This window comes from Dasypus novemcinctus, chromosome 15 (assembly GCF_030445035.2).
Source record: "Dasypus novemcinctus isolate mDasNov1 chromosome 15, mDasNov1.1.hap2, whole genome shotgun sequence".
Lineage (NCBI taxonomy): Eukaryota > Metazoa > Chordata > Mammalia > Cingulata > Dasypodidae > Dasypus > Dasypus novemcinctus.
In genome coordinates this window covers 101511182-101518014 of record NC_080687.1, presented here as the reverse complement: position 1 = coordinate 101518014, position 6833 = coordinate 101511182, and the positions used below count along the sequence as shown (strand labels likewise).

Below are 6833 nucleotides of genomic sequence, written 5' to 3'. Positions count from 1 at the left end.
ACGGTGACACATTAGCCTGATGGCCACCACATGGAATCAAACAAACCTCCTGCAACCTCAGGCACAAAACGAACCTCTGAGTTTCCTGGGGACATTGATCTCTGTGTGCAAGCCCTGGCCAGGTCTCTCGGCCTGCAGTGACCCGCTTCGGGCTGTCCAGTTTGCGAGCTCACTGCGCCGCCTGAGGCTGGGATGAACCCTAGAATTGCCAGCCCTCACTGGGGGCGCTGCCAGAGGCAGGGTTGCCGGGAGCCTCGGCAGCGGGGCGGGCAGGGCTCTATCCCAGGGGGGTGGAGCGGAGTGCAGGCCACCTGTCACCGTCCCAGGGCCCTGCCTGGGCTGAGCAGGGGCCAGTCGGCGCGGTGGCTCTGCCCCACACCAGCCAGAGCCCCTGGGAAAGCGATCCACCCCCTGTCGCTGTCGACTCGCCTGGCAGCCGCTGGGAGGCGTGGAGCTCAGCTTGGGTGCCCGCTGGCATCACCTGGAGAGCTTTCTAAGCGCACCGATGCTGGCCTCGTCCCAGACAGAGGAGACGGGGGTCTCGGGGTGGGGTTAGGCTCGGTTAGGGAAAAAGCTGCTGGGCTGGAAGCTTTGGGTGGTGGCCGCCACCTCGATGTCTGTGTCCCTGGGCTCTGGGGCTGGTGGCCTCTGCCCCCCACGTCCCCTCCGCCCTCTGTGACGCTCTGGCAATGCAGAAGCTCTTGCCGTAAACGGGAATGGGCGAAAGGAGACAAAAAGGCCCTGGAGACCACTTGGCGCCTGCAGAGCCCTGTGTAACCTCGTCATTTCCTCAGCACCCCTGTAACGGCAGAGCCGCGATGCCTTCCCGTGGAGAGACCTGCTCAGGGTGGGGATAGGGTCTCCCCGGCCCTCGCCACCACCCCAGCCCCAGGCCGGGGCTCGTGTCCCTTCACCACTTCCCGCAAACAAGCGGGGGCCCCCCCTGAGGCCAGGCCCCCTCCGGGAGGGGCAGGCCCACCCCTGCCCTGGAGGGAGAGGCCGGCCTGCATGGAAGCCACTGGTGGTAGCCCGAAGCCGGTGCCGCGGGGGCCTGGCTGAGCCTTGGAAGCCCTCCTGGAGGAGGCGGCAAGGACGTTGCGCCCTGGAAGCCGCGGAGGAGGAGGCTCTGTGAGCGGCTTGGGCCCCACGTGGACACGGGCCACCTGGGCCCCAGCGACTTCGGGTCTAATGAAGGCCACTGCTCCTCAGGGAACCGGAGTCCCCCATTGAGGGTGCAAACGCCCTTGGGGGGCTCCCTGGAAGGGGCCTCCTCCCTGGAGCTCAGCCCCACACGCGGGAGGGCTGGGGGCTGGCTGTGCCCTAGCTGCCCAAGTGTGGGGCTGGGGGCTGCCGGGGGGCCCAGGGGGCCCTTGCTCAGCAAGCCGACGGCGCGTGATCCCGGCGCCGGCCTCCCTTTGCTCGAGGGGACCCGTGGCGCGCCTTGCGTGCCCCAAAGAGGACAGCTTCCCTTCCTTGGCAAGCGGCTCTGCCCCACACGGTTACAGAGAAAGGCTAATTTTGTCAAGACTCCGTACGGAGGCCTCTGCCGGGGTGCCTCTACCCCGCAGGAAGGGTTGCGCGGGAGTGTCGACCTGCCCGGTGACTTCATCCCTCACTGCGGTGGCAGCGGGCTGTTTTCCCACTAGAGGGGGTCCTCGATCTCCACAGCCCGAAGTTCCAGTCATTCCACTTGGCTCTGAAGACGGCTGGGAAATTTTACGCAAGGCGGCAGCGCATGCTCTCTTCCAGGAAGCGGTGGCAGGCTTGAACTGGAGCGGTCTGCGCTCCTCTGGGTTCCTGGGTTATCTTCCTGCGTGAGCAGAGGTGACACGCTCGGGGAAGGAGGTTTGCACCTGCAAGCTGGCCCCTCTGGGATGCGTCCAAGTGGAGTGGGCTAGATGCGGCTCCCGCAGGACCCTTCTGGAAAACGCTTCTCTTGGCTCTTCCTTTTGAGAGAAGCCTGCAGCATGCATCCTGGACGGTCCAGCTGGCAGCCGTCCTTTGGCCAGCCCGTTGTCACCGTTCTGCTTGCTCGGGCAGTGTGGGTGGGATGAACTGCCGTGGACCCCAGACTCACCGGGAGCTGGGGGCAGCGGGGGGGGGGGGACCGGGCCGGCAGCGGTGAGAGCCACAGGCGACTCCCCTGCTGCAAAAGCACACTCGTTTTGCTCCATTGCCGTGGATTATTTCCTTTGAAGTAAGAGCGCATAGACATTTGTCTTTGCCATCAGTAATAAACAGTCATTAAACGCCCGTCTTGTCCCTTCATCCTTAGGAAAGCCTTCGCTGACATTTTGGGTGAGTTGAGATACCGCAGACATGGCCAAAGCCAAAAAAAGGCACTGTCCTCAGGAGTCTCCACTGTATCCCAAGAAACAGAACCTTTTCCAGAAAACAGTACAAGATACATGTCTTTTACAAACTTCAAAACTTGGCAAGTATAAATAGACTCCTTGACAAGCCAATTCAAGCCATTGCGTTCTGAAGTTTGAAGTTCTCGTAGATACAAAATCAGTTTTAAAGAAACCTCCTTTTCGAAACACCTGTAGGCTGGGGGCGCCACGGGCCAGGCCTGGCACTGGGTGAGGGCCACCTTGCCCGACTCTGGGGCCCGGGACAAAGGCCGCAGTAATGCTCGCTCTGGTGAGCACGCCGAAGCGGGGGCCGGCCTCAAAGGGTCCCAGACCGCAGCCACTGCTTCTGACTCCTCTCGGAGGGTCCCTGTGAGGGACAAGCTGCTCGTTTAAAAAGGTTGTGGATGGGAAGCGGACTTGGCCCAGTGGTTAGGGCGTCCACCTACCACATGGGAGGTCCGCGGTTCAAACCCTGGGCCTCCTTGACCCGTGTGGAGCTGGCCCATGCGCAGTGCTGATGTGCGCAAGGAGTGCCGTGCCACACAGGGGTGTCCCCACGTAGGGGAGCCCCATGAACAAGGAGTGCGCCCTGTAAGGAGAGCCGCCCAGCGCGAAAGGAAGTGCAGCCTGCCCAGAAGTGGTGCCGCACACACAGAGAGCTGACACAAGATGACGCAACAAAAAGAAACAGATTCTCGTGCCGCTGACAACAACAGAAGCCGTCACAGAAGGACACACAGCGAATGGACACAGAGAGCAGACAACTGGGGGGGGGGGCGGGGGGGGCGGGGAAGGGGAGAGAAATAAATAAATAATAAATCTACACACAAAAAAAGAAATTGCGGAACTCGAAGCTAATTTACCTTGTGCATGTAAAGTGCGTTTTCCTGATCTGAACAAGCGGCATTGCTTGCAGCCAGCGGTAACCCCAGATGAGGGTTACTGTCAGGTGGAAGCCTTCAGTTTGAAACTGAAGTTCCTGATGCGTGCAACATGGTGCCTCCCAAAGTAAAATGCTTGACCAGAACTTGGCACCCCAACGTCACAGAGACGGGGGAAATATGTCTAAGTTCACTGAGAGCACATTCGATCGACGGCCCTGGCTGGGCTCCCACGAGGACGTCGAAGGACGTGGTTTGGGGGTTAAACTCTTTATTTACCGACCTTTTGAATTTTGATGATCTGCTGAATACTGATGCCCCAGAACATCATTTGCAGGACAGGGAGGATTTCCGGGATAAAGTTGAAGACGACGTTAAGTGTTATGCCAGACGACACGAGGAGAAGCGCGCAGGACCACGGATTGCGGGTGGCAGATGCGTCTAACTAAAACAACAAGGCTAACCCTCCTCTCCCCGCCCCCTGACCCTCCGCCCCCTGGATCGTTCCAGTCCATGGCCACGTTGTCCCCAAGAAGAAACGCTGCCTGACTGCCTGTGTGGCGGGGAGCTCAACGAATTCAGCCAGAAGGCGTGCTTTGGGCTCTGGGGAGTTGTCTGCTTGCTTGCCATGTTCACTTCTTCAAAACTCTGCTGTGTAGGCTGTTGATGACGTTCTGAGAAGCTTTAAGGGGCTCAGAGTTGAGGCTACAGCTTGCCTCCCTTTTTCCCAAGCAAGCCAGTTTCCCGCACAGGTGATGCTAAGGACATGTTCAGTGTGACCGCTGGTGGGCCGTGAGGCACTCGCTGCAAATGGGGACCTAGGCAAATTTTCTCAGCTTCTTCCCGAAACGTCGGCCCTGCCTAGGTGTCCTGGAGCTTGCCAGAAGGCTTAGAGTCATTTACTGTATATCTCTCACTGAAATGCGTATTTTATTTAACGTAAGCATATTTTGGAACAGAAAAAAAAACCCTAAGGATTCCAGAAGACGTCTGTACAGCATTCATTAAGGCTGATTTTGAGATACGTGTGTATGTGTGTGTATATATATATTAGGACGTACTGGGATTGAACCTAGGACCTTGTACATGGGAAGCAGGCGCTCAACCGCTGGGCTACACCCACTCCCCACATGATATACTTTGACCATTCACATTTTTATTTGCTCTTGTAAATAAAATAAAATGGTCACTTGCATTGGGAATTGCAAGGAGGGGCCCCCTTTCCGAAAAATGGCATGAAGATAAAAATCGACCAAGGATGGGACACCCTGAAAAAACTAGGCATTCCTACTAAGTTGTAGTTTGAGCACTAGTTAGTAATAAGATGATCGCAGGCTGGCCGGGGACAGCTTGTTAAAAATGGGCACGTATACTGTGCTAACCAATATGTATCTGTTCTGCGCTTCGTGTGAGACCCTCTTGCACAAAGAATTCAGATGTCAACCAATCATTCTAACTTCCCACTAAGTCCCCTAATTGCCTTGATAAGCCCCTGTAGCCCAAAAGCCATCTGAGACGTGCGCTCTGAGTTCCCGGCTCGAGTTCTCCCTGCTCGAGCAGTTTCTTTTTTAATAAACCTGCAGCTTATTTGCCTGCTGGAAACCCATGTGCAGGAATCCCCACATTTCCCCAGGACAGGGGATTTTTTTTTTTTAAGAGTTATTTTATTTGTTTCTCCACCCTTCCCCGCCCTCATCCGCGCTGGTTGTTTGCACTCTCTGGCTGCTCATCTTTTTAGGAGGCACCAGGAACCGAACCTGGGGCCTCCCATATGGGAGGCAGGTGCTCAACTGCTTGAGCCACATCCACTTCCCAACGGGTAATATTTTTGAAGGTGGTCTCTGGGTTATTGGTCATTGGACTTCATAATTTTGACCCGAAATTCACACTCACAGGCATCGCCTACTGGAAGGGGTGCGGGGCATGGATGTCGGGCTTTGTCCGTGTTCCATGCTGAGGATGCCTTCAAAACAGTCCCTTAGGAAGGAAAAGATTTTCCGTCATTTGGCAAAGTGGTCCTCAAGAAATGCGCTTCTCTCAACACATTTAGGTAGACAGCCCAAATTTGGTATGAATTCTGCGCAGCGTCGCTGCATCTTCTCAGGTGGCTGTGTCCTTCTCCCAGCACCTCTGGGCTCCCCAGAAAGCAGCTCTGGCCCTCCTAATAATGAAGACACTGGACTGACCCAGATGTCCCAACCCACTGCCAGCGGTCGCCGTGGGCCCCTCGGTGTGCCCTCCTCATCTACCCATTCCCAGCTCTTGGCTCAGAGGGGAAACCAAAGTCAGAGCTCAATTGCCTCTGTCGGAGATGACCCGAGCTCGCTGGTGGCGCAGCCCTTTCTGGGGTGTCGATGCCTGAAGCAGCACGCTGCTGCGCTGCCAGGAGTCGGGCATAATTCCAGCTGAACAAAAACTACCAGAGAGTCCACCAAGGCGGCCACGGAATCCACGGCCGGAGACCCTCGGCGCTTCCGAAAGGCCAAGCACAGGCTTCAACTCGTGCCACCAACGCTAGCCGGCACTGCTCCGAGCCAGGCCTGGAGGAAGCCAGCAGGCGGGCACAGGTGTCCCCGCACCGGAGGGACACCCAGCCCGGGAGTGACCAAAAACACCCAAGAAAAAACAGCGCACCCTTGTCCAAGCAACAAGCCCTCGGGAGCAGAAAGGAAGAAGGCTTCCTGGAGGAGGGGACAGTCCAGCAGAGCCTACAAAGCTGGTAAGAGGCGTCTGTCGGTCCAGCTCCAGGTACAGTGGGCCCAGCCTCTAGTTAGCTGTCCTCGGGGCATGCACGTGTTGAGAGTGAAGCACTCTCCCACCGTCCAGGCTGCTCTAGACCCTTGATCTGGAGACAAGGAGCTAGCCTGCCCGGGAAGGGGAGCGCGTTAGAAATGCAGAGGCCCCGGCGCCCAGCCCTCTGCGCGGGAGCTTCCTTCTCGGCAGAGGCGGAGGATCCGCGCGTGCTGCGCATCTGAGAACCCCTGCCCCACAGAACAACCCCACGCTCCCCAGGCAGTGCCGGGCCAGCGGGGCCCGGGCTCCCGGCCTCGCTCACGCCTTCAGCCCCGCTGGCGCCCAGGGCGGCGGGACTCCACCCCGCAGGCTCCAGCACGCCTCCTGCCCTGCGAAGCCGCCTGCAGATCCCGCGGCTGGCGTGGAGCACGAGGACAGGGCGGCCACCGCCAGGCGCCAGGGCACCGAGGACTTGGAGGGCGTGGCCTTCTGCAAAGGAGAAGAGCCGGGCGGGAGCACAAGGGCTCCCCCGGGTGCCGGGCACCTGCAGCAGGGGACAGGGACCTCGAGGCTCCCCCAGGCGCCGGGCACCTGCCGCAGGGGGCGGGGACCCCTGGGCTCCCCCAGGCGCCAGGCACCTGCAGCAGGGGGGCGGGGACCCCTGGGCTCCCCCGGGCGCCGGGCACCTGCAGCAGGGGGCGGGGACCCCTGGGCTCCCCCAGGCGCCGGGCACCTGCAGCAGGGGACGGGGACCCCTGGGCTCCCCCAGGCGCCGGGCACCTGCCGCGGGGGACAGGGACCTCGAGGCTCCCCCAGGCGCCGGGCACCTGCAGCAGGGGGCTGGGACCCCTGGGCTCCCCCAGGC

At 59.4% G+C, this 6833-nt stretch overlaps 1 pseudogene; it reads left to right on the top strand.

Annotated features, from left to right (window-relative positions):
* The first annotated feature begins 2631 nt into the window (after positions 1-2631).
* On the top strand, positions 2632-3680 carry LOC101447740 (NEDD8-conjugating enzyme UBE2F-like; annotated as a pseudogene).
* Positions 3681-6833: the final 3153 nt, after the last annotated feature.